Source organism: Nomascus leucogenys, chromosome 2 (assembly GCF_006542625.1).
Source record: "Nomascus leucogenys isolate Asia chromosome 2, Asia_NLE_v1, whole genome shotgun sequence".
Lineage (NCBI taxonomy): Eukaryota > Metazoa > Chordata > Mammalia > Primates > Hylobatidae > Nomascus > Nomascus leucogenys.
In genome coordinates, this window is record NC_044382.1 from 87,382,792 (window position 1) to 87,406,499 (window position 23,708).

Genomic DNA, 23,708 nt, shown 5'->3' on the forward strand with positions numbered 1-23,708 from the left:
TTCCCATCACTTTGGGAATAAGGGATTATCCATGAGTAGAGATGAGAATTCCGCATGCTAATGAAAAGTGCCCTAGGTCACAGAGCCTGCTGGTACCACAGCTGGGGTCCCAATCCAGGTCTGTGTCCACAGAGACGGAACCTCTGCCAAGGACCACCTGACATCAAGGCTCGCCCCAGACTGCAACTGTGCTCTTCGCTCAAAAGAAACCTTCCACCAAGGTCATATAATGCGACCGACTACATAACAGAAAGCAAGATCACCAACATGGCAAAACCCAGTCTCTGCTAAAAATACAAAAATTAGCTGGGCATGGTGGCAGATGCCTGTAATCCCAGCTACTTGGGAGGCTGGGGCAGCAGAATTGCTTGAACTGGGGAGGCAGAGGCTGCAGTGAGCCAAGATCACATCACTGCACTCCAGCCTGAGTGACAGAGTGAGATTCCACCTCAAAAAAAAAAAAAAAAGAAAGAAAGGAAGGAAGCAGGATCAGATTGCTCTACAATTCAGACACAATTAATTCAGAATGTCTGTTCTTGTGTTTGTCTGACTTGATAAAGTGTTATTGTATTTCTGTGGGATGAATTCACAACTTTAAAAAAAAAAGACACAGAGAAGGCTGGTTTTATTAGGTTAAGTATTCAGAGGCGGGCATTTCAAGGCAACACACCACCTGGATCCTGAAGGCATTGGCAGAATGAAATTGGCTTTTCCCCAGAGCAGGATTAAACAGGCCAGTCTGGCAGTGACCAGGGTGACAACCCACAAAGTGGGGACTAAGCCATTACTGGGAAACACGTGAGAAGTGAAGGGCCTCTTCACTCGGGTTTTCACATGCAGCTCCTTAAATAACAGGTAAAATGAAAATCGCTCCTGTTTCCACTCAGGCAGACAGTGCCTGGGAGTAGAAATAAATGCCCCTCCCGAGCACAGGCCTGCCTCCAATGAGAATATCTACAGTTGTAGAACTCTATGAGCAAAAACCAGACCTCACTACCAACCCCAATGTCATCTAGCTGACAAGCATCTGAAATCTTGCATCTGAACAGCACATGGCAGTATTATTAGCCAAACTTTAAACAGGTTTATGAGCAACTGGTTCAGAAAATCACATGTAATAAGTTCCTTAATTTCAACATACAGGCAAAGGTATATATTTTTATTAATAACTTTTATTAATAGAAAATTAATTTCTCCCACCTCCACTAAATAAATATGGAGTAGATAAAGATTATCAGTTTGGGCTGACCGTGGTGACTCATGCCTGTAATCCTAGCACTTTGGGAGGCTGAGGTGGGCAGATCACTTGAGGTCAGGAGTTCAAGACCAGCCTGGCCAACATGGTGAAACCCCGTCTCTACTAAAAATACAAAAATTAGCCAGGTGTAGTGGTGCACGCCTGTAGTCCCAGCTACTCTACTCAGGAGGCTGAGCCAGGAGAATTGCTTGAACCCAGGAGGTGGAGGTTGCAGTGAGCCGAGATCACGCCACTGCACTCCAGCCTGGGTGATAGAGCCAGACTCCACTTCAAAAAAAAAAAAAAAAAAAAAAAAAAGATTATCAGTTTGATAAGGTGCCAATGATTAGCCTGCTCAGGACACCACCTGTCTCAGGTCAGCCCTGGCATTCCTATGAGAAGGAATTCTACTCAAATAATTTCGTAACACACAAGTATTTACAATTCCCGTTTAAAAACAACAACAAAAACCTCAAGCTTCCTAACCTAAGCAATAGAAGTTGTTAGAACAACTTAACATTTGAGGAGTCACCAGTTCATTTCATAACATAAGAGCAATTTTTCCTTCCCTAGAATCTGCAAGCTAAAAGACTTTTCTACAAATGAGACTGTATCTGTGAAAATGCTGTGTGCAAATCCCCTCAACATGGCAGACTCTCCTGAAAAGGGTGTCGGTCAGTCCCAAATCCATACCTTGAGCTGGCTTCTTTGGGCTGAGCCGAACCTCCAGTTTATAATAAGACCTGAGAGGACCTGGCTGAATAGGCCTCTCCCTTGGGAGAAGCAGGGCTGGATCAAAGTCTTTTGGGACAATTATTTGACTATGTACTGCCTGGATTTTCTTAAATGTGTACTGTACAAGATTACTCAACCTCTATTATCATCATTATTTTCCAAAAGTGACCTTTATAAATTAGAACCTGTAGAATTAATCATAAATCACCTATTAGTCAACTGTTTTTAACTTTTATTCCCACAATCCTTCCATATGAGATATCACTGAGTAATAAAATTGGGTATTTTTAATCGGCTATCTCTACTTTCTCTGAGAGAAATGATAAAAATGATGAAATGGTCCACAGAGAAGCTCGAAAGGAAAGACAAATTCAGCTATGCCTATTATAAATAGCTCTGAAACTTGGGTATGAATGGTGACAAACAAAGCATGTCAGAATTGAAGTGTGGCAATTATAGCATTAAATTCAATATCATTTATGAAACTTCACAGGGTTGTTTATAACATTTATGTATGCTGATCCAAGTGATGTTTCTAGCCTTAAAAAAATTAGTGCTGACCACACAGGGTTCAAAAGTTTGAAACACTGCATCTTTTTCAAGAAGTTGCCATTCGCTGGAAAATTGTTTCCAAACAATCACCAACAACAAGGTCATCTGATTTCATTTACTTACCTATTTATATCTGTAGGAATGCTGGGAAGTCTTAATGAATAACCTCAGAAAAATGCCACCTGGAAAAACAAATTGAACAAAGAGTTAGATTTTAAAAACACACAAACACAAAGAAGACTTAGCATGCAATTTTATATCTCATTAAAATATGTGACGTTTCAAATATCGGTCCCCAGGCAGCACACAGTTCAACTTGCATTAGAACACGGCCACTCCCCCCCAGGAACACCGACACACGAACACAGGGTCCAAACCACTGATGAACCAGAAAAAGTAAAAGGCCAGGGGGGAATGTCCAGCCTGTGAACATGTACCTAATCACATTCTTTCCTTTCCCCACACAAGGGGACCAACTTAAAAATACAACTTGTGTCCTGGAGGACACTTTATGAATGACCATAAAAAGGCTCAAAAATCCAGAAACAAATTAAGAAATAAAATACAAAATTGTGACTGAAGAAACTATCCTAGCAGCACTTTATATCCTTTTCAGTTACGCTGGTTAATGTTCTAAAGCTAAATTCACAAAGATGTCAAGACTGGGAAAGTGGAAAAAGGGCCATTTTTAGAAAAACCCTAACATAGTAAAAGAAAAGTTGAAAAGTAAGAACGTATTTAATGATTAGTTTATTTAGAAATCAAGGATTCCTTTTGGTGGTCTCAAAGTCTTTAGAGAACCTTTAGAAAATTATAAGCCTACTAATACATTCACAAAACAGAGAATCCTCAAATATCTCTTCAGCATTGCTTTGAAATATTAAACATAAATGCAACACATTTCTAACATAAAATGTCACAATTACCATTTGTTGAAAATCTATCATGTACCTGGGACTGTCATGGGAACATATTACAACCTTTCTACACAAAGATACCCATTAACAGATGGGGAAACTGATGTTAAAAGAAGTAAAGAACCTTCCTCAATACCACAGGATCCAGGGTTTCCAAACACGCCTTTTTCCTCCTATCAGATAATCTTGCTCTTAAAAGAATCTCTTCCACTCTACAAAGCCTATTCATCACCTCCCCAGATAGAAACCACATATTCCTTAATGCAAACTCTAAAAGAAATTGGCTAGGAGATGACTAGCCAATTAGCTTTTTCTTTTTGCACATTTAAAAGTAATTTCTTCATTTAAAAATGATTAGGCTTATGTTATTTAGGACTACAAGGTAACATTGTATATGAGTAAATATTTAGGAAAAAAGCATTTTGAGTTCATGAGATATTAAAAATTTAATTGGGGTGTATAAATATGTATAATTCCACATAAGGTAAACTAAGCAGAAAACATTCAGCAGCCTCAATTCCACTGATAAGCAAGAAAACAAGAAGTCCACATGCTTATTTTCTATAATCAAATTTTCAAATACAGCCATGGGCTAACAATCAAAATCTGTAATATCAAGCTATGAATGTCCACACTTACATGTAGGTAAGTAGCTTAATAACAGCAGCACCAGTGTTAATCCAAAGTGTACCTGAGGTTGAAAAGCCAACAGTGGCACAAAGCCTCCTCTATCTAAATATGTCATTTTAGTTTAGAAATAAACTTGAAGATACTGGACAACAGTCATTGGGTTTCACTTTTAATAAAAATATACAAAAGAATTCTGAATTCATAAAGTCCTTTGTTATAATAGTTAAGGAAACGATGACTTTTTTTTTTTTTTTTTTTGAGACAGAGTCTCCCTCTGTCACCCAGGAAGTACAATGGTGCAATCTCGGCTCACTGCAACCTCCACCTCTTGGGTTCAAGCACTTCTCCTGCCTCAGCCTCTCGAGTAGCTGGGATTACAGGCATGTGCCACCACCCCCGGCTAATTTTTGTATTTTTAGTAGAGACGGGGTTTCAGCATGTTGGCCAGGCTGGTCTTGAACTCCTGACCTCAAGTGATCCGCCCACGCCGGCCTCCCAAAGTGCTGGGATTACAAGTGTGAGCCACTGCGCCCGGCGGAACGATGACTTTTTAAAAATGGTTCTTTGTTAACTGAATTACTTGCTAAATTCTAAACATTTCCCACAATTTTATTTTACCCTTTAGGGGAAGTCATGATCAGTATTTTTATCTGGAAATGACTTCTGTGAAATATGCCATTAGGATTATTATGAATGGGTCTGTTATAAGTGGAGTTCTTGATCAACATTTCCTTATTTCTAAAAGCTAAATGAGTCACAACAAAATGAGTCACAACAAAATGAGTCACTTCGACCTTGGTACTGTTCAAAATTCAAAGATAACATTTTAAAAAATCTCCTTTTTTTTTACATATAAACCAAGCAAAGCTCTGGACAGTTAAGACAGTCAAGACCCTAACAGTAACAGAAAAGGCAGAATTGTATCCCAGTTCCCACCTAAAGCTTTCCAAATTCACACTGACAGTAAAAAGCATTTTCTAGAATCAATTAATTTGACCCAAAGCTTTGAAGATAAAAGGCATTTAGGAATAGGTTCTTAGTATCGTGATTAAGCTTTTCTGACAAAGAAGTAATATCCTGTGAAACCACCAAAGTAATCAGGAAGATAAAAACATGACAGTTCTGTTCTGGGTTTGGTTAGTTTACAGGGTGTGATTTTCATTTTTTTTTAATATGCTATTTCAAAAATACAGTATACTAAAAATATTCTAAGTCACAGAGACTTCAAACATTCACCTAAAAAGTTAATATATCAGGACTGTCAGGCATTGTTCTATGTATTAGAACAGTGTCTTTATTTCTAGTTTTCATCTTGGCATCTGTTTTTTAGAAACATTGGTCTGTTATTACTTAAAGTTTATGAAGTAACGAGACCAATGTTTCTGAAAACCAATTTTTGTGAATTAACTCATTTGCTTTCACAAAACCCCTGAAGTAGCTACCAGTATTATCCCATTTTAAAGATGAGGAAGCAAGCAAAAAGAAACTTAACCTTAACCAAAAGTTACATGGCTTGCAAGAGGTGGTGTTAATATTCAAATCCATATACATGATCACATTTTATCCTAACAACTATATAATGCAAGAAGGAGAGAAAATTTTGGCCTCATTTTAACTATGAGGGAAACAAATTCCTGAGGAAGAAGGGCTGGCTTCCTCAAAGGCACGCAGCTAGTCAGGGGTCAAAACTGCTAGGGGCACCTACTGCTAAGTAAGCTTTTTCATTTGCTCATTTTTGTCTTGGATTCTATAAATCAACGTGTAAAACTCAGTGTAAAGAGTGTGGTTCGTCTGATCACTGAGAAGACATTTCAGGATCCTCTCATGGGATGTGCTGACGACAAGAACATCAATTAGAGCACATACAAAGGTATTCTCACGCTGCCAGGTCACCTTTTTTTCATTTTCCTAAATGCAAATATGGGTTTTTATTCACTTACTGGTTGTTAAACACATGGGTTCATGTAAATATTGGTCTTTATCTGTATATATGTATATTATTAGTCTGCTTGGCCACTTACAGTCCAATCAAAGTAGGCACTGTTTATTCCAACAAACATTCTAAATAAAATTAAAACTACTGTGTTTTTGTACATTAAGGAGTTAAAAAGTCTTCACTTCCCATTCATCTCCATTTGGGCTGCATGCCCTTCTGTTACACTTCTGGATGTCAGGAGAAACAATAGCTGCCTTTAGTGCCACACAGAGAACACGGCCCCCACGTGATGGGCACCAGCACTTATTTATTGAATTGAATTGCCAAAAACAGGAAGCAGAGTTGTAAGACCCCTTTCTCAGTTACAGATTGCTAAGACGTGAAGTGCACTGATTTGAATTGCTTCATGTTACTCTGTAAAACTAGAACCAAGGAGTGAAAATTACCTTGGAAATGACAGGGGTGAATTTCAGCTGAATGAAGAAAGAACTTTGTAATAAACAGAGTTGCCCCAAGGTGGTCCAGGTTGCCTCTGGGGTGGGTTAAGAAACAGTAGATCAGGACCACAGAGGCCACAGAGGGGGAAAGTCTCAGCAATTGTCCTCTCACAATCCTTCCCTGAGGCCTGAGGTCTATGCCCATCCACGGCAAGAATGGGAGCTTCATGGCAGAGCACTGTGTATCCCAGGACACTCTGCAATTCATTTTCTCATTTTACAGGCACTATTACTAAAAGGGGGCCGGAGTGTGGGTGGGGAGAGACCTCTTTACTATCCCCATTTTATAAACCAGGAATTTGAGCCATTTAAGCTAAATCACACCATTAGTAAATGCTAGAATACGGGCTTGAATCTAGGACTTCTGATCCCCCAGGCAGGCCAGTGTATTTCCAGCTAGGCAATACTGCAACAACCAACATAAGATGCCTGCCACCATCATTCTTATTAAGTATTATCTCCCCATATTAAGAACAGGGGCAAGGATGGGCCCCAAAGACTTGAAGCACCGAGGCAAATACCAAAGCAAGATTAGCTAAAACAAAAATACAGTAAGAGCTCTGCTACTCTCACAAAACCATCCCTTCTACCTGACTAGGAAGAACTCATTATATTTTCAGTAGACACACTCTCTAAGGCTCTATTTACATGAGTCAACTAAAGCAATAATTGTCCAAATCCTACTTTACCGTGCTCTACTGATACAACAAATGCTCGGGGAAGTCTGTCCACATTTTAAGGGGAGTCTGTGGCCGCATACTATGCACAAAGAGCACTCCCCATTTCTGCAGCCAAAGCATTAATCGTTGCTCCAGAACTAGGCTGGTGGTAACTTTTTGTTAAAGCCTGAAATGCATTCTCTGACAACAGGTCCAGGACAACCTCACAATTGTGTCTGACAACGGGAGTTTAACAGAACTGGGTCAGCCACTGAAGGATTGCTGAACCTTGCAAGATTTTCAAGGAAAGACATGAGAGTGTCGAGTTTCATGATCCATCTACCAAGCACAGAGAGTGGCAGCTTGCCAAAGGCTGGACTGTGTTAAACGCATGTGAGACGCTGGGAACCTGAACCCCAACAATGCCGGCCCTGCCACTCAACCACAGCGGTGAAAGACTGAGGTTCAAGTTTCCAAAGACCTCACGGACTCTAAGCCAAACGTTGCTAATCAGGAAAAGTTCCTTCTCTTAAGGAAGGAGAAACTGCTTGATTCAAACATTATCCCATCAACGTGAAGCTGTTAGAGAGTATGTTTTTAAATATCTAGGTACAACAGAATAGCCTATAACGTGCCAGCCACAAGTCATATTCAATTATATTGCTTTTTAACATGCCAGGTGTGCACATCAAAACACTGCTATTGTTATTTCCACAATGTTAGGACCATGTTCATTCACATAATTCTTACCTCTTGCCCAATATTTAGTTATAAATCTATGGGACAAGGTCCTTGAGAACAAAATTAATTCTAGCTTACTCCTTTCAGTATCTCTTGCACTCAACACAGGGCATGACATACAGCAGACAATTCATAAATGTTTACTGAATAAACAAAAGGATCATTGCCCTATGAACATTCCCTACAGATAGTCTTAGAAAAGTCAGGCTATGTAGAAGAAAGAAATACTGGGTTAACAAGAGTGGAGAAAATCATCAGGCAAACATGACAGCAGGAATTCCAGCATGAGAAGGAAGCGCAGGAGGCAAGGGGGAATCGCAGGCAGCAATGGAGCACAGAGTAGCAGTGACGCTATCCAAGGCAGGGGGGATCCTCCAGTGGGTGTGTTTCCAAAACACCAGTGTCTGGACCCACCTCTGTGAACTCCTTCTATTGTAGAATAGCCCTAGACTGTGAGTGATGAAGGAGAGCGACAGGGGAGCAAGTGTGTATAGGCAATTCTGAGAAACCCTCCTCCAGATGACAATTACTCAATCGTCTTGCTTTTAACATTGAAAAAATATATATATATATATTTTCAATGAATATATATATATTTTCAATGAATATATATATATACACACACACACACACATATATGATCATTTTGCAAGACAGAAACTACTGTGAATAGTGTTGAGCACGAGCAATGTGCAAACCTCATCAAATATCCTACTTGTTCCAGAATAGGTTATTTAAGATCCACAGACACAGGGCATTACAGGCAGACAGGTGAGTGCAGCACACTTGGGGAATAGGCCAGGCAAACAGGTGGCCGCAGTGAATAACTCGGGCTGTAAGTGCTGACAAGCACTTTCTCTGCCTGACAGTTCTTAGTGGTCTGCATTCCAAATGTAGGCATAAGCTTTAAGTAATAACAGACCAATGTTTCTGAAAAGCAGATGCCAAGATTAAAACTAGAAGACAAGACACAGAGTAAGGGAGATGTAGGGAAGGAACACTCTCATGGAGGCATCTAGAAAGAGAAGGTGGAAAAGCCTCCGGTTCCTTCTCGCATCTTTCCTTTTCCGAAGGCAGCACTCAAAATCAGGTAAATGGAAATTGTCCTCTTAAAACACACCCGTCCCCAGCTCATCTGTCCTGGAGTTTGCTGCACACTGCCCATCACAGGTCATGGTGTTATGCTCCTCTCCTTTTTTGGCCTGTGTGGACCCTGAACTCGATGCTGCATTCTGCAAACCTCAGATTTGAGGCCCAGGGCCTCTACCTCTGTAACTATTTTGCCTCTATATCCTTCCCAACTCCATGCGTGAAACTCTGCTGAAGACCCAACTTCAGTGTCATCTTCCAAGCAGCCTTCTCTGAACCCACCCTCACCTCTGCCCTCTCTATGCCGCCCTTCTCTGAGCTCACGCAGCTCAGAGAGTGGTAGGGGCCACATCCACCATACTAATAATTGTTCGCCTGTCTAACTCCCTGTTTCAAGTCCATCCACTCATCTCATGGCTCACATTTACAAACTGTGGCTTGAGGTGACACCCAAAAATGACCAAAACAGTCCTTGACTGGGAAGGACTAACAGAGGGTGAGGCAGGCCCCCCAAAATCACAGATACTCAAACTCGTCCCTTGCTTCATTCAAATCTCCATGCAAACATTACCTCCTTCCCTGACCATCCTCGCTAAAAGTGCAACACACCCCTCTGTGCCTCCAGCACTGCCTGTCCACAGCTCTCACCACTGCCTGGCACCCATCATATGGATGGATAAGGTGGATACACAGAGACAGAAATGTCTAGCTAGGTAAGTACAGAAATAGATCTGAATTTTTAAGTCAGTTGTCTATCCACTAGGATGTAAGCTCCCTGAAGACAAGGCTTTTAATCAGTTTTGGTCTGTGATATATAGATCCCTAACACCAGTAATAGTGCCTGAAAAATAACACACTCTCTCAGTAAATATCAGTTGATGAATACACGCATGGGCAAATGATAATGTCTTGACCAAATGCTGGGGGAAAAGGAGATCAGATGAGATAGAAAGGACATTTTGCTCTGTTGAAGCTTTTATGGTTTGAAGTACCTCGCTGGGCAAACAGGTGGGGGGATTCCAGTAGCGCAGGCAATATAGTTTGGAAAATTGCCAACATATAGGAGGTGACTGAAGTCATAGATAAGAGTGAGATTACCCCTAGAAAAGCATGTGAAGTAAGTAAGGAAAGAGCTGGCTACTATATAGTAAAAAGAAAAAATAGCATCTACCTCAGAGGGATGTATGTATTAAAGGAGTTAGTGCATATGAAATATCTGAGCTATCTCTTCAAGGCTCAGCCAAATAATTCTACAAAGTACACCATATATATATGTATACATACATATGTATGTATGTGTATGTATGTGTATATATATATATATACTAACTAAATATATGAGGACATTGTAAGACTGCGAAAGACCACTTTCACTGACAAATGACAAGTATTTGGGCACAGCATGGACCTAAAAATTGAACATCTACACCAGGCTGTGTTTTTCTTTTGTAGGGGTAGGAGTTACTCAAGAGTTGTTCAGAATTTAACGGATACTCTGTTTAACAGATATGGAGTTTAATAGATACTCCTGCATTATCTACAGCAGCAGTCCACAACCTTTTTGTCACCAGGGACCTGTTTCCTAGAATACAATTTTTCTATGGGCAGTGGGTAAGGGAGAGATGGTTTCGGGATGAAACTGTTCCACCTTAGATCATCAGGCATTAGATTCTCATAAGGAGCATGCAACTTAGATTCCTCGCACGCACAGTTCACAATAGGGTTTGTGCTCCTATGAGAATCTAATGCTGCTGCTGAGCTGACAGAAGGTGGAGCTCAGGCCATCATGTTCGCTCACCCGGTCCTGCTGTGCAACTTGGGTCCCAAAAAGGCTTGGGCACCCAAGACCTACAGTGTGAAATAACACTGCATTGCTTCTTATTATCTAGTGGGGAAGAGAAAACAGGCAGGAACTCAATTTCCTGGAATGGGGCATACAAGGAAAAAACTCATTTCTACAAGATCCATGAACAGAATTGTCTACCATGGTGGGTGCAAGCACTATAGTGACAGCCTTAAACCCAGTCCACGAGGAGAAAAACTTCTTGGCACAGACTAAAAAGTAGTGACAAATGTGGCATTTGAGCTAAACTGAAAGGATAACTTAAATGTAAAGGTCCAATTTTAAGATAGAAAAAAATACTGGTTGGCTTAGGTGGTTAGCTTTTAAGTTTGCAACTAATTATAGCTTAGCTAAAAATAATCACCCCAAGTGAATGGCAGGGAAACAAGCGTCACTACGGCCGCCCCACTTAGAAGAGTTGGTCAGGGAAGTTGAGGCCAACACACTCAACCGCTGAAACAGCAGGGAAGGGCATGTTGGAGGTATCTCTGCAGAGGGGGTCTCTCAACAGAGGGACCTGTAAGTTTCACTGGTTAGGGCAGAGGAGGAAGTGAGCAGAGCTCCTGCACGGCCTGTCTCTGCTTTTATCTTTTTTCCCCCATGTTAGAATTCGACTTAAAATTTTGAAGAAAGCACTCACTGTTGAAACAAACACTTTGGAAGCCACTGCCCTGGACCCAAATAATTCTGGGGGAAAAATAAATCACAAGTTTTAAAATTCTAATTTTTATGTCCATTTTTAAATTGATTCAAGATTATCTTGATGGCTACCATGGGGGCAGGTTTGTGCAGAGATTAAGAAGTGTGGAAGTTTCAGTGAGATGCCACCTCACACCAGTTAGAATGGCCATCATTAAAAAATCAGGAAACAACAGGTGCTGGAGAGGATGTGGAGAAATAGGAACACTTTTACACTGTTGGTGGGACTATAAACTAGTTCAACCATTGTGGAAGTCAGTGTGGCGATTCCTCAGGGATCTAGAACTAGAAATACCATTTGACCCAGCCATCCCATTACTGGGTATATACCCAAAGGACTATAAATCATGCTGCTATAAAGACACATGCACACGTATGTTTATTGCGGCACTATTCACAATAGCAAAGACTTGGAACCAACCCAAATGTCCAACAACGATAGACTGGATTAAGAAAATGTGGCACATATACACCATGGAATACTATGCAGCCATAAAAAATGATGAGTTCATGTCCTTTGTAGGGACATGGATGAAACTGGAAAACATCATTCTCAGTAAACTATCACAAGGACAAAAAACCAAACACCGCATGTTCTCACTCATAGGTGGGAATTGAACAATGAGAACTCATGGACACAGGAAGGGGAACATCACACTCCGGGGACTGTTGCGGGGTTGGGGGAGGGGGGAGGGACAGCATTAGGAGATATACCTAATGCTAAATGACGAGTTAATGGGTGCAGGAAATCAACATGGCACATGGATACATATGTAACAAACCTGCACATTGTGCATATGTACCCTAAAACCTAAAGTATAAAAAAAAAAAAAAAAAAAGAAGTGTGGAAGTTTTAGAATTCTGTAATGTTTGAATTTTGTATAATAGAAATGAACACTTTTCTTATCAAAAGTGCCTAACAAGATCGTTTACTTCAAACTACTTGTCTTTCCTATATTTTATAGGAAACAAATTATAACTAAATCCAGTAGAAGCAAATACCCAAAACAGAAGCAAATTTCTCTTTTAATGCCAGCTCTTCTCCCAATTCCCAAAGAGGAGGAGAGCACGCTCACGACGAGAACTACGAAGCATTATTTACATAATGTCTGTTCTAACTTAGAGGAGGAAGTTTTGTCTTCAGACTGAAGAGGCCCACTAACAGTGGGCGTGAAGATACTGGTCCATGGGGAGTATTTCACATTTCCCTTTAGCTGTTAAAGACGTGGGGAGGGTGCCCTCTGTACACCAGGCCCAGCCCTCCGGCAGCAGGGCAAAGGCTCGGCTTGGCCCCAGGAGGAAAGGCTGAGTTGGGATATCCTTCCATGCCCTCTAACCCTTCCCTGTGACCCATGGCACACATGTGAGAGCCAGTTGGTCGGGGTTAAAAGTATAGTCTGGCCAGAGGGCCCGGCCCAGCTAACTGGCCCACATAGCAACTGAACCCTGACCCCGGCCTCACCATCTCCATTCTCTAACCAAATGTGTTAATTGGCTGCAGATTCTTGAACTATGGCTCAGATGCATTTCCCAACTAACAACAACAAAAAAGTGATGGGACATAATTTTGTCTAGTAAGCGAAAACGGTTTTAACTAAACCACTGCTGATCAGCAAATTCAACAATCAGTGGTAAACAACCACCTACAATTGATTGAAGTCCTTTTCCCCACAAGATTCTTCTGTGCTAACCGGTTGCAGATGCCTCGCTGAAACCTTCAGAAACACTGTCCTCAGAGGCAATTCTGCTGATGCATGTTTTGGTTCCTGAGCTTTCACTTACATGAAGTGAAGGCTATTCATGCTAAAGCAGGGTGATTCTTCCTCTCTCCAGACCTGTTCTTGCTGTGCATCACCGAACACCTCACCACCTCAGTCTCTCTGCGTGACTCAGAACTGCTGGCTGTCAGGGCAGGAAGGACCTCAGAGAGACTCTGGCCCAAAGTCATCATTTCATAAAACAATCCAGAGACAAAGTGACAAAAGGTCTTGGTGGCAGAGCTAGGGACCGCTAAACAGACACTGCCTCCTAATCCTGTGTTCTTGCCAGTGGATTCTAGAACAGGCTGCTCAGAATCTGCTGTGCCTCAGGGACCAAGTGGCAAGAAGGAGGCTGCAGGCAACCCCCCCAGGGCAGCAGCTCTTGATCTGTTTCCTATATTAGGGCTAAACACAAGATTTCATTTGAAAGAAAGGGCTCCGCTGTAAATAAACAAACACCTTGAAAACCACTACATGGAGGACCGGGCACAGTGGCCCTCCCATGTAATCCCAGCACTTCGGGAGGCCGAGGCGGGCGGATCACAAGGTCAGGAGATCAAGCCCATCCTGGCTAATATGGTGAAACCCTGTCTCTACTAAAAATAAAAAAATTAGCCGAGTGTAGTGGCACGCGCCTGTTGTCCCAGCTACTCGGGAGGCTGAGGCAGGAGAATCGCTTGAACCTGGGAGGTGGAAGTTGCAGTGAGCCAAGATTGCGCCACTACACTCCAGCCTGGTGACAGAGCGAGACTCCTTCACAAAAAAAAGAAAAAAAGAAAACCACCACATGACAAAACTAACTCCACAAAATGTTAAAAGAGAGAAATAACTAAAAACATAGGTTTTATTTTAATGAATGTGTCTTTTTTTAATGGAACAAGCAAAGAAAACAGCACTAAAACACAATGCTATAGCTTAGAGTTCTCTCCTTTATTCTTCCCAGACCAGGAAAATAGCACACACACTACAAAAGACAAAGAGAAAAAAAACAAAGGGAAGATAGTGTAATTTAGTTTCTAGGTCTCTGGAAAAGTCTTCATCCTGCACAGACTGGACAATTTCAATAAGTGGAGTCGCAGAGGACATTTAATCTTCTAATTTAAATTTGTAAAACTTTCTTTTTGGAGACAGGGTCTTGCTCTGTCGCCCATGCTGGAGCGCAGTAGCCTGGTGCAATCTTACAGGCATGAGCCACTGTGCCCAGCCAAAATATGTTAAGATAAATCTTTACTCAAAAAAGAATGAAAGAAATTAGAGTCTTCATAAATTGCCCATGAAAAAGTAAATAAATACGTAAAGGTAAGTCCCCCAATTTTACCTTTTGCTCTCCTGTCCGCTGAGCACCTTTAACACCCTTAAATTTCCCCCATTCCTAAAAAAACAAGTCCTCCGCACAGGTGCTCACGAACCATGAGCTGTGTCTCTTTAAGGGCAGTGGAGGGAGGGAAACTGGTTTGCCACTATGTGCTAGGCGTCTGAACTGGATGCAATTTGCAGGAGAAGAGAGGGCCCCAGGGACACTGGAAATTCAACAAGTCACCAAGAACTATGTTCACTGTGGTTTGACATTCCACAAATAACCTCTTCTTTGATTTTTCAATTCTTTGTCATCCTAGGCTCCTACTGGAGCCAGATGAATTTAAAATCTTACTTCTGACAATCTTTTTTTGTTTGTTTGTTTCTTAACTTTTACTTTAGGTTCAGGGGTACGTAGGCAGATTTGTTATATAGATACCAACAGTCTTCTTAACTTTTTAAAGTGAAATAGCTTCCAGTGACATTGAACCAAGCAATCTTTTAGCATTTTATAGATCATTTAAAGCCAGCAAACTTGATCATTGGCAATGCAATAGTTCTTTACAGGAAGCACCCACAAGCTAAGTGCAGTTCTTTAGAGATTTTGTTAATATGTTCAGTCCAGTCAACTCTGTCTATGCCTAGTGTCCTCTCAGTGCCATCCTCTGAAAAGATCAAATGTTTTCTAAAAGGATAACCCCTCTTACTTCCTCCCTCCCACTCATTCCTAAATTTCCACAAGCAACAATGTCATACAATGCAAATGAGAGACGCAGGCCTTCCAGGCATAGGGAAGTCAAAACATTTTAAGAAGTCACAGGATAAGGTAACAAAGGACCGATCATCTTGATGCCCTAACTGTATGCGAATATCAACATGAGTCGTTTCATAAACTTGGAACACTGCAAGAGGCCATCTTAGCCTCCAGACTTACCTAAGTGACCTAATTTTTATGTTCTACTTCTGAGGATCTCCAGGACTGAAATTCCACAATCTCCCATTGGTATCTTGACTTGTGATTTAATTTCCTTCAGAGTCAAAGGGGGCTGTTTCTCTCAACATTTTTTTTAAGTTAAATAAGAGCTCAACTCATATAAAAGGTGTCATTTAAACGCTGAAACTGGCAACTGGAACAACACAAAAGTGAACAACCAAGAACTAGGCTATCTGCCGTACATGGGTCCATTTGCCTGGCTCACTACAGACATTCATACTGCACTCTCCCCAAGCTGAGTCCATTCAAGACTCAAGCTCACAGCCTTAAGAAATGACTCCACAGCTCCTAAAAGGAGAGTAGCTTACATGCAATGAAGAAATATTTCCTAGTCACTGGGGAAAATCTTTCCCAGGCCTTCCACACTTTCTAAATGAGAAAAAGACAATTTTGTTTTTCTGATGTCCTTTGAGCTTTTTTTTTTCAGACTCCCCTAAGCAATATCATATTCAGTTTTCTTAAATTTTTTTTAAAAGTGAACTTTCCACTGAGCTACACTCCTTGAAACAAGTCTTCCAGAGATTTTTGCCCTTGGCCTCCTGGAATTTTTCAATGAAACTCGAAAGAGATGTTTACCTGACCCCAAATGTTATCCTAATGAAAACTCTGTTTTTAATTCTTTGAACTCTTCTCTTTCTCTTTCCTTGTCATGCCCTCTGGGAAAGAAAGACAAGTACAGATGTTGGCTTGATCTCAACTGGCAAACACCAGGATAAATGAGTTCTAATTATTTCTTAGGAACTTGGACAGAATCACAAAGGTATTAATTATACTCCCTCTTCTGGCATGGTCCTCTGTACTTCACTTGCATAGAGGATCAATGTAAAGAGAGGAAATGCCAGCACATTATCCTTTTGACAAAAACAAGATGCTCATCACAGGAAGAATAAAAGGAGTATTACAGGATTTTCAAAAGCAATGAGGGAGCTGAAAGAACTATAACCTCAGGGGCAGGGAAAAGGAGGAGTGAGAACCATTTTTTGCCAATTAAAGAATCTAAATGAGGCTGGGTCCAGGCTCTCTCTCGCAGGGGGATTTTGGGGAGTTTTGGAACTGGGAAACTACGGTTCTGGTACAGAGGTTTTGGCAATTCCATTTCAAATAATCATATTTACCCCTGTTTAGGAAGGGCTTAGGCTGTTTCTCTTGCATATGTGCGCGCACACACACACACACACACACACACACACACACACACACAGAGCCAGGGCTTCTTATCTCAAGAGAGCCTCTGCCTAGAGACATGTACTTTACCAATAAATCAATGGGTGAAATGAATGACTTTACTTCGCTGTCAGTTTTCTCCGGGAAATGTCTTCCAGGAATCATCTATGTACAAGGTTTTTGACACCATTCCACTCTACTCCATCTCTAACTCTAGGTTCTCAGTAGAATGCTTGTTCCCAGCTACCTGTCCTGTAACAAAGTACAATGGTCACGTGATCTATCAACAACGTAGGTGAGCAATGTGGGGGCTCAGAGACGCCAGCCACGTCTTGCTCCCTGCTCCTAGAAGTTACAATCCAGTGGCAGAGAGCGCATCTATTCACCAAGAGCTGTGGTTGAAGCAGGTCCTTCTGGGTAGGTACATTCGGTCTAACAGGGATTATTAACTTGAACCCAATACGAAGGGGTAGGTTATTTCCTCCACCTTTTAGAATCTGACTCTGCAAAAGAAACAGATAAAAATTGTCCTTAAGGAAAGCAAAAAAACCCTCACGTGACCTATAATAAGGTGACCCAAGTTTAGTGATTTTGCTATTGTTAAAGTCTGGCCATTTCTCTATACGGGGAGTGGAGAGGGAGGGGGAGCAGGAGAGGGTGGAGGAGGAAGAGGAGGAGGAAGAGGATTTTCTGTTACTGCTAAGATTCTTAGTGCTCTCAAGGTTTTAGCTGAGAGCACTAAACCTCCTCCTCCTCCTCATCATCATCATCATCACCATCATCATGTACTGACTGAGCCCTGGCTATATGCCAGGCACTGTGCTAGGCAATAGCATTTGTCTTCATGGAAAACTCACGACAATTTTATGAGATAGGCTATTAACCCCATTTTACAGATGGGGAGACTGGGTTGGGGTTGGGGTTGGGGATGGGGATGGGATGCATAAAGGAGCCTGCCCAAGGTCCTGCCACTAACAAGCAACAGAAGCCGTTCATGTACTACCTTCCAGTGGCCTAAAAGGTCATGGAACATCAGAGCTTAATGTGGAAGGAGTAATAAGGTCATTTTTTAAATACATGGTTCACCTCTCTAAAGGGCTTGAGGATGAGGAATAGCACCAACCCTGAAGTTCAAATTCTTGGGTTTAAGTAGCAGCTTCATCATGCGCCATTTGGAAATGTAATGAACTAATCACGAGACACTGCTTAGCAGAGCCCAGCTCCCATGGGTGGTAACTGTTCACTTTCCTCTCTCTTCCCTCAGGCAAGTTACTCAAACCTCAAAGAACTTTTTTCCTCATCTCAAACACGGGAGTCAACAACATGCACCTCACCAGGCAGCAGTGAGGATTACGTGAGATGATTTCACAGTGATCAAACAGGACACACGTACTGACTGTTGCCATTCTTTCATGCTATCCCATTTGATTTTCATGTTGTCTCATTTGCAGAGGAATGCTATCCCATCTGGCTTTCCAGAAGACTGGGTAGAATATAGGAACAGTCATGTCCTCATTTCATAACTGCAGTAAGTGAAGCCCAGGCGCACTGAGTCATCACACAGCTGGTATACCACAGGTTCCTTATCCTCGGCTTCCTCTGCCCTTTGTCTCAGGCACACAAAACCTCAACACTCTCAGGCAACAGAGTCTGTAACGAAGACCACCACTTGGCATGGTTTCAGTGTCCTGACAGTGATTCTGCGCAAGGCTGGCACACACTCCTGCTCCACCCACTCGGGAAGGAGATTCCACATTCAAATAAAACAACAGCAAAAACTTCCAGGTTTTTATAGGAGAAAAAAAAAGTCAATCCCTAAATTATGCCCCACTATTCAACTTTGGCTCCTTTGTTTATTAATACAGTATAAGTTATATTTTCTAGCAATTATTATTTGAAAAGTTCTAGAAAGGAGCATTTCCACACAACAAAAACTAGAATATTCTTTTTATATATACCAACACTTGGAATAGTCTTTTTAATTCTTTTTGCTGCCTAATGAATACTTATTGGATTTTTAAACTCAGTAAGCTACTTCTTTATTTGAGGTGTGGAGAAACTCAGTAGCTGCTGCTTCAGTAACATGCAACTGTTAAATTATTACAACTACTTCTATCCTTTCCATTTTTTTCTTTCATTACTAGTAATAAAATGAAGGTATTTCTTATAGTCAGTCATCTGAAGTCCTTACCATATGAATTGTAAAAAAACAGATAAGGGAAGTCTAAATACCTTGAACTTCGCTAGCATATTAAATTAAGTTAAAATGTCTGTTGCAAAGCCAATTAAAGTTGGTCTCAAAGACTCACATTTTCCACAGTCTGCTGGCGTGGTTGATGCTTGTTGGCAAAGATGCCGAATAGAATCTTCTTACTAAACAGGACAAATGATGACAATGGTAGACACTGCAGGCTAACCATTATGGAAGAATTTCACCACTTTAAAGGGTCTGCAGGCCAAGAAGAAATGATACAGCAGAAAAAGACCACCAGAAAATGCTGACATCTCTGATCCCTGCTTTTTGACTCTGCATCCCACACCTCCTGGACAAAGTGGGAAACTTAGGCTTGAATCCTAAATACTGTATGCCCACATGTAAGCCATTATGGATAACTGTGCTTGAAATTTAATTCCACATCTGCTCTTCTGCAGCCTTTGGAAATCTTATGAATTTCTCTGACAATTGTTTGCAAAGGCCATAATCACAGGCATCTGTAACTGGATCCCCAGCTACAGGACAAAACACCACATAATCCTAAGAGGCTTTCAGTCGAATCTTACTTGGTTTCTTGTGTCTTTTGCTGTCTTTAAAATTGCACTAAGCCTTCAATTTACAGAGAGCGCCGATTAGCATTGGTCTGAAGGTGGCCCAAGCCCTCTGTATCGTCCCCACCACACAGCCAGTGCAAATCCTTATCATCTCCCTTCTGGCTGTGGCCTCCCTGGCCCACCTTCAGAAAGAAGCCTTATGCCTTTGGGAGAGGCAATCTGAGCTAAGGGCAAGTGAGGTCCCGGGCCAGTTCATGTTCTCTGCCCCTCCCTCCGGTGTCCAGAATCGCAGGAGACATGAGGATGTACCCTGGTTCCAAGTGGCCAAGAAAATAGATGCATTGGTACCTTTCCAATTCTTTCACTTGAGTCACTCAGAAGCTGGATCTATCTTTTCTAATTCTAGCTGGCCAGTAGCCTGACATGAGACCTTAAGCAACAAAACTAACTTCCTGTGTCTGTTCCATATTGTTTTTTAATTTGTTTAAGAGAAAGCATCTTGCTCTGTGGCCTAGGCTGGAGTGCAGTGGTGCAATCATAGCTCACTGCTGCCTGGAACTCCTGGGCTCAAGTGATCTTCCTGCCTCAGCCTCCCAAGTGGTTAGGAATACAGGTGCATGACACAGCACCCAGCTTGTATTTTTAAAAATTTAACAGCAACCATTTCTTCAAAAAAATTCCTGAACTCTTCTATCTTTCATTCTATAAACACTCACAAGAGTCAAGTGGAAAAAGTTCTTGTACCAACAAGGCCACATACTGATTCGGTAACCTTGGGCAAATAACACCTCCATCTGGGTACCTTAGTTTTCTAATCTAATGTCTAGCCATCTCCTATTTTTTTTTAATGAGAAACAAAGGTAACAATGTACAGAGAAGTGTTCTTCAAAGGATGAAGCCCTGTAAATATCTAAGATATCATTACTGCTGTTACCCTCTTCAAAAGCTCCATGCTGATGTTTAAGAGCTCTGGGGCCAGCCAGGCAGGGTTGATAAAAGTTACTTAACCTCTCTAGCCTCAATTTTCTCATCTGCAAAGTGGAGATAAAATAACAGTCCCTGACACTGTTAGTGCGAGGAATGGTGCCTGACTCGATAAATGGTACCTAATGTTAGTTACTCTCCTTATTCATAGTGAATCCTGTGTTCTTGTTTCATCAGCCTCCTTTCAAAATAACTTACCTTTTTCAAGCCATTCTGTTTTAGTGTGCTAAGAAAAGGAGAGGGACTAATACATATTGTTACATATCTCATTTAATCCTGCCAACCATAATGTGTGGCAGATTTTATTATCCCCTTTTTCCATGAAGTTCAGAAAGGTCAAGTGGCTGTCAGGCGGCAGCCAGGATTCAAAGTCAGGCCTGGATGACCCAGACTGTGCTTTCCATTGCATCCAGTTGCCATTGAGATACAAAGTGGGAGAATAATAAAGACATTTCTAAAAAAAAATTAGAAGTCGGCCAGGCACGGTGGCTCATACCTGTAATCCCAGCACTTTGGGAGGCCAAGGTGGCTGGATCACAAGGTCAGGAGATCGAGACCATTCTGGCTAACACGGTGAAACCCCATCTCTACTCAAAATAAAAACAAATTAGCTGGACATGGTGGCGGGCACCTGTAATCCCAGCTACTTGGGAGGCTGAGGCAGAAGAATCGCTTGAACCCAGCAGGTGGAGGTTGCAATGAGCTGAGATCGCACCACTGCACTCCAGCCTGGTGACAGAGCTAACTTCATCACACACACACACAAAAAAATTAGAAGTCATCTAATTTATACAGGAAGTGTGATTCAAAGTCATTGCAAAAAAACAGCATTAGATTTGGTCTTAAGCTGTGAAGACAGTTCAAATGGTGCCTACTCTTGCCCTCCTTTCCCTGTCCCACCTCAACCTGCACCCACATGAATAGGTGAGCAGAGACTTCTGCTGTAGGGCCAGCCTTGTGCACTTCTCTACAGCACTCGCCACCCAGCAGCATACATGCTGGTTCGTGTCTGCCTCCTCCAGCACACCACGGGTCGGTTCCTTGAGGACGGCCACTATGTCTGGTTCACCTCATATGCCCAAGGCCTCGCCTGATGCCCAGCCCAGAGCAGGAAACAACACAGTTAACTGAATAAATGCATGAATGGTGGCCATCCAGATAGTCCCTGATGCACCAAGGATTGGTTCATTTGATAGTTATTATAAGTTAAAAGGGGCCCAAAATTAAACAAAGCCCCTGCAGGTTGTCATCTCAGAATATGACCTGTGTCACATGTAAGACCATCTCTTGTAAATGGCATTTCATTAGTCTATGTAATTAGACATACATATAACTAAAATATATTTATATCATTATGAAACTTGCCTGCTACGAAATGCTCTTGCATCATTATACAAACACCCGCACTTTCACACACATGGCTCTATTAGAGCTAGTTCCTTATGATAGCTCTTTTTTATCACTTTTGGTCCAGGAAGAACTAGCCAGGAACAGCAACAACAACAACAACAACAAAAAAACAGGCAACAGTGTTAGAGGTATGTTGTAATGAAAAGCTACTTTTAGGTCATTATCTTTCCGCCTTGACAAGTATCTGGCAAGAGAGCAGACACAAACATAAGCAAAATGAAATCAAGGTCTTTATACTGTACCTAGAACTTTAAAGTCACTTTACCTTGCCTCTTCATTTTTTCTAACTGTATTGAAATCATTTTTCCTTCTGATTTCACATTTTTTTAACAACTAATAAATACTACAAGTAAAGTTTCTATCAAAGACAGTGTGGTGGGATGTTATTCAATTTTTTTTTTCCAGTTTAGAACTGGGTCTTCCTCCTGAGAAGAATCACAGAGGCATACAATTCTCTCTTAAGTGTAAAACTGTTGGACAATTTATTTTTTGAAACATCTATGTTTACTCTTGGATTTAATAAAAGTCAATATACTCTTGTTACAAAGGGCCTTTTACCCAGAATACATTTATATTTCACTAAATAGTCATACAAAACCTAGAAATAGTTATATCATCCATGCTGGAACATTTAGTCTTACCAAAATAATGTAGAACAGCGTAAAGTCATAATACCTCTCTAGAAGATGTTCTCTAAATGGATAATGCAGATCATATCTTTTGTTACCACTGGTTTACAGCTAAGAATGTTTCCTAGTCTCTCAAAGGCCTCCGATTCTATTCAGGGATTTTTGGCCCTTTATACCTGGGGGTTTGTGACATTTCTGAGAAAATCAAACTGTTTACCAGTAAAAATTAGACAAATATTTCTCAACCAAATATTTCTATTTTTTTGCCGTAAAAAATTAGCCAAATATTTAACCTAGTGACACAATGAATGCACTAATTTGTGGTGGAAGAGGGAAATCTGACTTCCTACTTTTGTAAAATCTCCTCAGGCTTAGTCCCTATCTATACAGAAAGAAACTCCCAGGAAGTAAAACACTCATGACTTGGTGTGTACATGTAAGTTTACAGAAAAAAATGAAGATGAGGGCCTAACCCCCAATGACCAATGTTTGTTCCCATGACCAAACAACAAATGAAATTCAACGAACGGGTGAAGCAGTTGACCTCAAGTGCCCTGCAACATTTTTCCCTTTGCAGCTTTTGAAACAATTTGGTTTCTGTATCTTTATTAGGACATTTTCCTCATCAAATTAATGAGTCACTAAACAAAAGGCTTACTAAAATGTTTACCTCTGAGAATAAACTATCTGGTAAGACTCCAGGAGAAAAGACAAGTCACAACTTGCCATTGCTTTTCAATGAAATCATCTGGGAAAAGCAAGGCAGAAAGTGGGGGTAGGAAGAGAGGATGACAACACAAAATTCAAAGCAAATCCCGAGGCCGACTCCGAGAAAATGTTTGCGATCCTTTGTGTCCTGTAATCCTTGACATTGTCGCCTCTACCCTCCTGCCTTTATGGAACACTTTCTTTCTGACAATTATTAAATGAGACATTCTTGTGGAATACTTAGCTTTGTTAAAACCAACTCTTGTACAAGGGAAAGGAGGGGAGGAGAAGCCAGAAGACCTGTGCTGTCGGGGCCGCAGAAACAGAAAGGAAGCTTGCTAGTTGAGGCAGCAAGAGGAAATACAAGGCACATTTAGAACATGGATAAGAGAAAAAATAAAGGGCAACACGTATAATCACCAGGTTTTCTTATAGTTCTTTCTGGGCACATACAACTGG

The 23,708-nt window shown here is 41.3% G+C and overlaps 1 protein-coding gene across 2 annotated transcripts in view; it reads right to left on the reverse strand.

The window, feature by feature from the left end:
• Window positions 1–23,708, reverse strand: part of LHFPL2 (LHFPL tetraspan subfamily member 2) — a 158,888-nt gene that overhangs the window by 81,245 nt on the left and 53,935 nt on the right. For both annotated transcript variants that reach the window (XM_030800445.1, XM_030800453.1), the window contains exon 3: window positions 2,648–2,706. The gene's annotated coding sequence lies outside the window, so the exon portion shown is untranslated. The remainder of the gene's footprint in view (window positions 1–2,647; window positions 2,707–23,708) is intronic.